Genomic DNA, 12,295 nt, shown 5'->3' with positions numbered 1-12,295 from the left:
TGTACAAACATGGTATGTTTGAATGGTAAATGCAATAATTTAGCATATCTACTTGCTAAATGAATGAAAAATGTTTGTTTGATGCTAACTTGAATGCTTGATTTCACATGTTTATGAACTTGAATTAGCATGGTTTGATGTGAATTGATTGATTTTTGAATTGTAGAAGGTTACATGAATGGATATAAGGGTTGGATTGAAAGCATGAATTGGTACCAAATGTGATTTTTACCAAAACAGGGGCAATGTCGCAACTACCTAACCCTAACGTCACAACATAGTTTGAAAGTGAGTGGCATCGAAATTGTTGAAGTCGTGACGTAACTCACTAACTGATGATGTCACGAGGTGGGAACCATGATATTGTGACGTCGATCCAAGATTCTTAAAACTTTACAAGTTGGTCCTAATTCAAGCTCAGGTTAGTAAAAGAGCTTTTGTAAGCTTGTGTAGGACCTTGAAATAGTTATGTAACATATTATGTATGTGAATTACTTAAATATATGTGTGACTGATTGAATAGTGTATAATTTTTTGTAGTTGCTCTAGCAACTAGTGTAACTTTTTGTAGCTTGAACCTGACGATCAGGTCGAGTAAAGGGTGTTACAATAGGAGCCATCGGATAAAGGAGGAATGACGATGGACAATGCTTTATCACCTAGTCAAAATTCACGTATCTCTTTCAAGGACATGCTCATGAGAAATGACTCATGAGGGAATAAAGTCAACCATGAAAATTTAGATGAAGGTGATTTGGTTACCGACGTCATTGATGGCATTCCTTTGATCTACTTTTTTTATAAGATCCATGCTTTGGTGGAGAAAAGAATGGAGAACAAGGTAGTGGTAAAACTATTGGGTAGAAAGATGGTATTTAATATGTTGGTGCGTAGGGATAAAAAATAAACTTATGAGAAATTAACCAAAGCGTTGACTCAAGTTTTTGAAGTGGTTGTTTATGTGCCAATGGAAGTGGTCACTTCCACTATCACTGTGTTAGATACATAACTTGCCTTGTTTGTTGACATGTTTGACCAAAATATTATGATGATTTGCTTGCATCTTTTGAGGATCTTATGAAGCCAATCTGGTGTTTATCAGTGGAGAAGAGATTAAATCAAACAAGATTAATTTTCTAGGATTCTTATATGGTCCATTTACCTTATATGTTGAGATATACAATCCATGAAGATATGAGATAACTTTATGATCTTTTGTATCCTTATATTAAGGACAATTGATTATATATTGAGATATGTAATCCATGAAGATATAAGTTGATTTTATGATCTTTTGTATTATTATATTAAGTATAATTGATTTGATGAGATTTGGGCAAATCAAGATGAATTAAAGTTTACCTTGTAAAGATAGATTCATGCTTCAAATATAAAAGGTTTGTTCAACCTTGATAGAGGTTTTATGTTAAGACAAGTGTCTTTTTAAGTGGTTATCGATGTGTCAAAGGAATTGACCACTTCAACTAGCACATCAACAAATAATATAATTTGTCTTATTTAGAGTTGGAAATCTTTTACACTAAATTAGTTGGGCAATGACTTAAATAATTTTGTAGACGGTGTGTTAGCCCATATTTGAGTATCTATTTTGTGGAGCAACAAATCTTTGAAGATTGGATCAAATTAGATCAAGTAATAATATTTTGTTAAACATAGAGATTGAATCAAGATTAATTTGAAGACTTACCTTAAAGATCTTTGATTTATTTTGGACCATATAAGGATATTTGTAAAGCCTTTTATGAGGTTATTTTAGTGGGATCTTGAGTGTAATTTATCTTTATCATGGTAAGCCTTAAACTCTTATTTGGGAGAGTGCATTTGTGTTAGTAAAACCTTTTGTTGTTGGTTCTACAAACTAAATTCTCAAAGGGAGAATTTGATGGTGAGATGTCTAGTCTTTGTGATACAATAGTGAGGATTCTTCACTAAAATGAGTTAGAACTAGGCTCATTGGTTGTATTTGTTTCAAAGATAGTGGATTCATCTCACTGAGCTAAACCCTGTAAATGTAGGGAAACTAAATTACATAATCAATTTATTGTCCCTTATTTTATTGTGGATGTTGCAGTTTGATCAAAAGTGCCCACTTCAGCTGTCACTTTTTCTCATATTCTATTTCTTGCAATTATCAACTGATCCATGTCAAGATGAAGGCTTTAAGGCGTGTAACAATGACACTATCTTTAAGGTTCTATTTTCATCACCTAAGCAAAAGAGTTACTGAAAAATGAACCTCGAGGATACAATGAAACCCAAAAAATACTTGTGTTTTGCACTAATGAAAACAGTCCACTAAGTGTTGAGCAGAGCATAACAAGAGTATCAAATTCTATAACGAATTTCTATAGCAATTCTTTATAGAATAATATTTGAACATTAGAAGAAAGAGGAGAGTAAAAAAAATAGTTTTTTTGTGTGGTTTTGTATTTTTTATTATGTTATGCAAATGAAAATCCTCTCTTATTTATAGGAGTTCTCATGTCTCTTTATAAAAATCATAACATTTTTGTTAATAATAAAGTAACATAAATTTTAGTAATAAGAGACATAATTCATCACTTTTGAATAGTGATAACTAGGGATGGCGATGAGGAAGGGCAAGGGTGGATATTACCAAATCCACTACCGCTTCACAATTGGCACATTCTACTCCACTACCCACCTCGCTCTGCTATAGATGTATAATCTTGAAATCACTGCCACCTCCATAGATGTTGGATGCATCCATCCCCGCCCTACCCCGCTCCACTTCAATTTAATTGTTGCTACTTATCTTTAATATTTTCAATATTTTTAAAGTCAAGTAAATATTTAAACATAATTCTTCAAAATATATGCAAACATGAAAATATGATTTTTTTTCTATGTTACATTATTACATTTTTTTTACCTTTTTAATAGTTTATATATACAAAGATAAAATGATAATTTTATATAGTGGAATAGGTCAGAGCAGGGCAAGAAATTACTATAAACGCTCCATACCCACTATCCAAAAGAAAAAATTCCATCCTATTCCACCCCGCATCCACTTTTCAAACAAAAAATCAGCTCTATTCAAAACAAATTGATTGAAAATCCATGGGACGGTTTGGGTTTTGTCATCCCTAATGATAACTCTACTTAACAACCAAGTGTTATAACTTTTAGTTACTTATCAATGAAGCTTATGGACATTGAGAATGATTACTTCTTGGTTAAAATTAGATCCAGAGATGATTATATGAAGGTGTTAGTCGAAGGTCCCTGTATTACTTTTGATAAATATTTGACGTGGAGCCATGGGCACTAGATTTTACAACTTCACGACCTTTTCCATTGAGAGTGATAGCCTATATTAGACTATTTGATCTTTCCGCAACACTTTATAAGAGAAGTATCCTTACAACCATAGGGGAAATGATTGGAGTTGCTATTAAGATTGATTTCAAGACAAATAGTGGTAGCCAAAGGCGTTTTACGAGGATGGGCTTAGTATTGATTTGAATAAGCCACAAATCATCATTAATTGGACAATTCAGATTGTTAAGTACGAATCCTTACATACTACTTACTTGTTCATGTAGAAAGTATGACCATGTTAGAAACAATTTTTCTATGGCTACGAAAATAGAGGAGCAAGAGAGTAGTTTATCGATGAACAAATTGTTCGTAAAAAAAAAGGCTCCTTGTCAATGAGTCATAGTTAACAGAAGATTGAAGTTCAATACTAAAATAGGATTATGGTTGCCTTCTAAAAATTAAGGAAATCATATCGTGAAGTCAAAGTTTGATTAATTATTAATTTATCAAAGGAAAATTAAGAGGTTCTGAGAAGGAGAATTAGGAGGCTTTGTGCTAAAGAAATCATTTAATTTGATGCAACAAATTATTGAAAAGAATCAACCTTTTAGTAATGGATAGACTGAGCCCAATCGAGAGGATGCTAAATGTAACAGCCCGTTTTTCAATGGTATCGGAAATAGTAGTTTTGGGGCCACCAAATTTGACGAGTAAGTTCGTAAATATTATTATCTAATATTTACAAGTCAAATATGGTTTTAAAAAGGTTTTTTACTTGATAAATTATGTTATATAAGTTATTTATTAAGTTCAAGTGGTATGACCCTAAGGTCAAGTGATTTTAGAAAATGAGGTACCGGGACCTCGTTTCTATAAACCGAGTCGTATATATTTTTATAAATATTTAAGAAGTGCCATTAAAGTGGCATTAGAGTTTCGTTGAAAAATTTTAATATTTTGATGGTTAATTAATTAAAAAGGACTAAATTGTAAAAGATGAAAATTTTGATCACTATTTGATTTGAGTGATTAAATGGTTAATTTAATAAATGAGAAGGGACTTAAATGGTAATTAGACCATTCAAGAGGTTAGTGGACAAATATGGACATGACTTTGGTGTTTTATTTATTTATTAACCAAGGGTAAAATGGTTGTCATCTTCCTTTCTCTTTTTTTTTCAACCAAAAGCCATGGTAATGGAAGCTAGGTTCGGCCATTCTTCATTTTGTGCATGTAAGTCCCTAAGCTATCTATTTCTAATAATTTTTATGTTTTTGAGATCGTTGCAACTAGGTCCAGCTAGCCCGTACCTTCGATTTTGAATCTGTTAAAGATTTTGAATGTTTCTATTGATGAACCTTGTGATTTTAGATGTTAAATGATGAATTTGAGATATTAGTTGTTATTTAAAAGGATTTTATTAAGTGATTTTTGATGAATTTTCTAATGAGAAACTAAATTGTTAAAATAGTAAAAGTATAAAGATTTGATGTGAAATTAATAAAAATATGGGCTGATATGGGTGCCATGAATATTCATCTGTTATATTTTGGCATTAAAAATGGTTAATTTACAAGTTTTGGGATCATGGACTAAATTGAATAAATGTAAAACTTTAGGGGTATTTTTGTAAAAATATCAAAAATAACCAAATTACATTAAATACATTTTGTATCGTCTAAATTGATAAATTGAATGAAATTATTAATTTAGATCAAGATCGGGTGGATAATCGAGGGAAATAAAAAATACCAGAATGCCCCTAAACTTTGGTATTTCTGCAATTTAGTCAAGTAAGTATGTATGAACTGTATTCTTTATAATTTTGATTAAATTGAATTTTAATATTTGATCATATTGTGATTAAATCAATATATATGTTAGTATGCAATTTACCGAGTTATGAAACGACATAAATCCAATGACGTATGACGACTACCGAGCCCTATTTGAACCTTAGGAATTTGTAGAATACAAATGACATGTCATTAGGGTTTACATGATCCGGGTGCTGGTCTTGAACATCCTATCGATGGTTGAGGTCCGGCATGTGTTGCGGATACTCCACAGCTCGTGTAAGCAGACCTATTGTCACAGCTCATGTGAGCATTCTGATTCACAGCTCGTGCGAGCGTACATGTACAGGAATTGACGGATTATAGTTATATGAGTTAGCACATTATGTGTGAGCTATCCGGGTATCCAACGGTATTCTAAATGGTTCAACGGACATTATTTAGATAAGAAACGGTAAGAGAATTATATATATTATTACATGTACATATATGAACATCTTTGATATGATGATACATGGAAATTATGTAAGTTGAAATGATTAAATAACTCAAGTGTTACATGTTGAGAATAAATGGTTATCAATTTTGAATTTATATGAAATATGTTCATGTATGCTAACATGTGTCGTTGTTTGATGCTTTGGCATGTGCCAAGCTATTGGTTGAATGGTATTATGTTTACTTATAAGTTGCATTGAAATGGTAAGTGCTCAAATGGAAATATGCTTGTGTTCATGAAAGAGTGGTAAGGTTTAAATTATGCAATTTCTTATGAAATGGATTATCTTGTGATTAATTTGAAAAGAGTTATGTTTAAATGCACTAGCTTGTGGTTATGGTTGAATGATATGCTTATGTCTTGTGTGTTATGCATATGAAATGCGAAAAGGTAATGAAATAGTAACTTCATACTTGAAGTGTAAAATGATGAAAAAGTGAATGATGTGTTGAATTGATGTTGTTATTTAAGTTAAAGAAAGTAGATACAATGGAAAGTAATGAAATGCAAATGAAAATAAGAAAATTTGAAAGGGTTTAAAGTTATTTTGTAACACCCCAAAAATTTAAGAGTTTAATTGTAAGAATCTACAGTAATTAAATTTTGGTATCTCTGGTCTTGTTGTAACACCCCAAACCCGGCCCAAACATTAGGGCCGAATCTGGTGATGTCACATTGTAACACCTCTTACCCGTATCAACCCTGGAATAGGGTACGAGGCATTACCAGAATAAATACACTTATAGACTTATTAATCCAAGTTATAAAATTTTATCCAAATTAAAACTTTCCAATTCTTACTCTTGGGTCGTTAATTAGGGTTTACTTGGCTAAATATACTCACAATCTTTCATTTCCTCGTCGTATGAATTTATAAATTTTCACTTACTTTTTGAATTCGTCTTGAGTACCTGAATTGATCCGTATCATTACATATTCTCATATCGTCAAATTTTCCTTTTTAACTATTGTAGTATATCAATAGTTCACTATCTGGTAAGCTAATTGTCACATACAAACATTAACCATTCATCTCCCATACAGCTAACAAAATTAGCCACAAAGATAGTACAAATTTTCTCTATTCGATATAAACCAAAACCTGTTATATCTTTTCCAACAAACCTTACTAAATATACACTTTATACTAACCCAAGTGTTTAACCATTCACCCATAACATAAATGTATTTTATCCATTATTGCCGAATATAAATATGCTTCACAAATCATAATTCACCTCACATAGTAACCAAATTAATTTTTTTTATCATTTGTCAAATAGATTACAAAATAAGTTATATAACAAAATATAGATACATTTTAAACCACACAATTAAACAAATTTTCATGGCATTACCTGATCATCACATATCAAAGAAAAATGTTCTTGACATTTCCATCACCTAAACCGAATTAATCAATGCAACTCAATAATATAATCATCCATACATCATTATTATCACACATATATATATCATGACTAAATTTCTTAAACATTTGATCATTTTCTTTTCAATACCGCAATAGCTCCTTCAGTACCAATACGTATTTACCATTCAATTTAACATTTTTCGATTATAATCGAGCATATGACCATTTATACGCAATTCATTCATACATTTTATTGTCCTCCTCCTCCTCTCCATCCCACGTCATTTATGTATATAACATGCTTAAATAGCATTATACATAATTTCACTATCCACTTATATTTAAATTTAAAGCTATCTAGTCAAGTTACAATCACTAAATTATTTTTATCTAGAGCTACAAAGCTCCAAATTAAGTTATGTTAATTTTCCCTGAAACTACACTCACATATCTTCTTACCATAAAATTTTCATAATTTTTAGTGTAGCCAATTAGTACAGTTTATTCTTTAAATTTTCCCTTGTTTCACTGCTCGACAGCTCTGACCCCTCTTCACTAAAGTTTACTTAACTCTTTTTACAGAATTAAAAAGATGTTCTTGTTTGTTTCTCTTGAAAATAAACTCATTTAGAAGTTCAAGCATGTATAATACAAGCCATAATTATTTTTGTACAATTTTTTTGTGATTTTCCAAAGTTAGAACAGGGGATTTCGAAATCAATTCAACCCTATCTCACTAAAATTAAAATATTTCTGGAAAATATGAAAATTTTCAAAACTGCAGGAGTCACGCGGCCGTGTGACTCATAAGGCTGAGAGACACTTCCGTGTCTCAAGCTGTGTGGACATTTGAAGTAAGGACACACGGTCGTGTCCCAGCCCGTGTAACTCTATGACTTGGGTCACACAGCCAAGCTACACTCCCGTGTGCCCGGCCGTGTAACTCTCAAAATGAAACCTTTTAAAAAAACCTACAGGGGACACACGGCTGTTTCGACTGCCCGTGTGTCACACACGACTAAAACACACGCCCGTGTCTCTGACCGTGTGGACGAAAAATAGGCAATTTCCAAGCCATTTTTCTCACCCATTCATGCACACACCTATAACCAATTTACCACATGTAATCAAGCATCCCAAAGTACACCAAACCATACAACAACAAGTTATCCAAATTGGTACATATTCATACAACCAATATGTCCAAAAGAAACCTCAATCACAACAATTAAACATGTATAACTAAATGATTATTTTAGCCAAAACTTACCATTTTGTACACATCAAATCCACACTCACATGTACCTAATTTACCATTTAACATTTAGCATCATAAGCCATAAATACCAACTATATTTTTAATACCAAAATGATCATGTTCAACTTCTATCATCTAAGCATTATAAATACTGTAAAGTCTTCCATCAAAAGGCCACATACATATATCCACATATCAACCATTCCAATCATTCAAAATACCAAATTTACAAGCCAAAACATAATAGTTAAAACATCAACCAAAAACACCTATACATATGGATATTTATCCAATTATCAATTAACTTGGTTTCATGCCAAAACATAACATAATTGATACATAATAACCATACCACTTTGGCCATTTAAAGATAGAAATCTAACCATATCCAGATGGTTCCAACAATTAACATGTATAAAACCATATTTCAATCATGCAAATCCATTCAAAACCTTTCTAAAGCATACCATATCTTGACCATGTTGAGGTCAATTCATCATATATCACTTTGGCCATTCAAACATGCTTTAACACATTATCAAATTAACACATATCAACAACGTACCAAATTACCAAGGCTATATCACCCCAAATGATATATACATGCCAAACTCATCAACTAACATTTAACCAATCATCAACCATAAGTCCACCTATACATGTCATTATAACCTTAACAAAGACATCAAAATCTACTGATATAATCGCTGGATAGTGTGATAGATCTCTGACAAGTTGCCAACCCGATTGAACTTCCAATAATCTAAAAAGTAAGGAAAACAACTATGTAAGCAATGAATGTTTAGTAAGCTCGTTAGTCATATCAATCTATTTCAAATATTAAATTTATACATATCAAGAATAATCCTATACCGATACTGTAAGATTCATAAAACCATATTCAGTAACTCATAAAGTTAATAAATCCACAACATCACATATACATATCATCCTTAGCATGGTATGATTTTAAATATGTAACACCCTAAACCCGACCTAGACGTCCAGACCAAGTTTGGAGAGTAGCGTCATCCATACTAAAATTCATACTATCATAACGTAGTCGAATTGAACCATTCATTATGTAACGTTCACCACAACAATAATTTAAAACATAAAACCTTCATAAATTCCATAACATCATAGAACATAAATCCCAAATAGTAATGCTTAAAAGGGAACATAAAAGTTGCACCGAGCTTCCGCGAGACTGGCCCGATCAAGACTAGGTACGACCTAAAATCCTATCAATAAAAGGGTGAGTTATGAACTCAGTGTGTAAAAGGAATGTAATTCAACAATGGTGGCTTATAAAGAAATTCTGGTTTAGAGATTTGATTTGACATAGAAGCATGTTCAATCTAGATTCAGAGCAGAGATGTGACATATATGTACATATATACAATTCTAGTTCAAACATGGTTCAGATCCGATTCAGATGCAATATTCCTATTTTCGACCTCTACACACCATCTTCAACCATTCCAACACACTATTATGGACTTTTAATGCCCCTCCATCCCTGCACCTTTAGAGTGTTCATTGCCACTTTCATAGAAACGCAGCTTAGCTGCTAGATTAATATGCGACAAGTGCCAAAATTAGAGTAATACTCACTATGGCATAGCCACGATTTCAGTACAGACTCCTTCCCTTTTCACAACCTCCCAACACATGCCAATGCAGAACACAAATACCCGTAACATATGTTCAATCATTCTAACTCATTATACAATTAATAAAGATAGTTCCAAAACAGAGCAGATATCACAGTGCACATATAATATTGTTACTCATGGATTAGTCCCAATGTATTAGACAGTTCTCATATAATTAAATTGATTATTCGTATGTTGAGGAAACCAATATCAAGGTTAAGTAACATTCTCGGCCTCAAAAGATAGTTTTCAGGCTCGATAACCTACCACACGGCTTGGGCACATGCCCATGTACCTTGGTTGTGTGGTTTTTAAGCATAAACAGTGAGTTACACGGCTTGGACACTCGCCCGTGTCCTTTCCTGTGCGACTCACATGGCTTGGGTACACGCCCGTGTCCCTGCCCGTGTGGCTCTTGTGCCATAAATAGTGGGTTACACGGCCCAGACACACACCCGTGTCCATTGCTCGTGTGAACCCTTCACTAGCAATTTTAATATTTAGCAAAATCAACTCACCGCTAAGATTATGTCGAAAGATTTGATGCAATTCCAATTTAATTCGTACACTCACATCGCACGAAAAAGGAGAAATCAGACTAACATGGTGGATTAACGTCTCTTGCAATATCCTTTCCTAAACAAAGTAACTTATCGAGTGTTTAACAAACGTCAAGTAAACGAGCAAAATCCCATTTCGACAGAAAAATGGCTAACACAACGGAAATCGTAAACGAAAGAGAATCACAATGGAACTTACACAATATTAACCTTATAGGCAACAAGACGTCCCAATTCAGAAAAAAATCAGTCGCAGAAAAGAAGAAAAAACAAAAAGAAGAAAGAACAACAAAAACAAAGAACTTAAAAGTTTAGAAAAGAAAAAGAACGATAACATTTCCTCGGAATATTTTAAATTAACCACCACCCCTTCCGACATTTGCAAAAATATTTTTGCTAATGCCTACGATGGGATCCAAACTCGGAACCAGACAGAATACAGACAGATGCTTAACCAGTGAACCAGTAGGCTTATTCTTTACACTGATTACCTAGAATTGCACTTAACCACCTAACACGTGGATAAAGGTTGTTTTAAAAATAATAAAACTTTTAGCAACGCGACTCGAACTCCAGAACTTAAACATAGAAGCAGGGCACAAGACCAGAGATACCAAAATTTAATTACTGCATATTCTCACAATTAAACTCTTAAATTTTTGAGGCGTTACAACTCTTTCCCCTTAAAAAAATTTCGGCCTTGAAATTTTACCTGAGTCAAACAGATACGAATACAGTCGTCAGATTGATTCTTTCGATTCCTACGTGGCTTCCTCAGTACCGTGGTTCTGTCATAGGACTTTCACTAGAGGAATCATTTTCTTCCTTAACATCTTAATGCCATGTTCCAAGATTTGGACAGGTTCCTCTTCGAATGTTAAATCTGGTCGCAATCCAATCTCGTCGACAGTAATAATGTGTGACGGATCTGACCGATACCATCTCAGCATCGAGACATGAAATACATCATGAATTCATTCTAATTCTGATGGTAACTCCAACCGATACACAACAGGTTCGACACGCTTCAGAATACGGTAAAGTTTCATGAACCTCGGGCTCATCTTACCTTTGCGCCCAAATTGGAGAACCTTCTTCCAAGGTAATACTTTTAGAAACACTTTGTCACCTATCGAAAACTCAATATCCTTTCTTTTTAAATACGCATAAGACTTCTATCGATGAGAGGCTGCTTTCAGACGATCACAAATCACTTTCACAGTGCTCTCTATTTTAGAAACCAGTTCAGGACCCAATATTCGGTGTTCACTTATTTTATTCTAACATAACAGAGTACGGCATTTACGACCATATAAGGCCTCGTAAGGTGCCATTTGAATACTAGACTAAAAGTTATTATTGTATGCAAATTCTGGCAATGATAGATACTCCTCCCAACTGCCCCTGATCTCTATCATACAACCCCGGAGCATATCCTCTAGGATCTGAATAACCCACTCTAATTGTCCATCAGTCTAGGGGTGATACACAGTGCTGAAATTAAGTTGGGTGCCTAAGGCCTCATGGAGTTTCTTCTAGAACTGAGATGTAAATCATGGATCTCTATTAGAGATAATCGAGACCAGAATTTTGTATAGCCTCACAATTTCGGCGACGTACAGTTTAGCTAACTTCTGCAAAGAGTAATCTGTCCAGATAGGAATGAAATGAGCCAATTTGTTCAATCGATCAACTATGACCCAAACTAAATCCTTTTTAGTAGGAGTTAAAGGAAACCCTGTAACAAAATCTATTGTTACCCTCTTTCACTTCCACTGTAGAATCTTGAAGGGCTGAAGCAGTCAGGAGGGCAACTGATGTTCGGCCTTAACTCTTTGACATGTC

This window comes from Gossypium hirsutum, chromosome D06, assembly GCF_007990345.1.
Source record: "Gossypium hirsutum isolate 1008001.06 chromosome D06, Gossypium_hirsutum_v2.1, whole genome shotgun sequence".
Classification (NCBI taxonomy): Eukaryota; Viridiplantae; Streptophyta; class Magnoliopsida; order Malvales; family Malvaceae; genus Gossypium; species Gossypium hirsutum.
Note: the sequence above shows the minus strand (reverse complement) of the source record.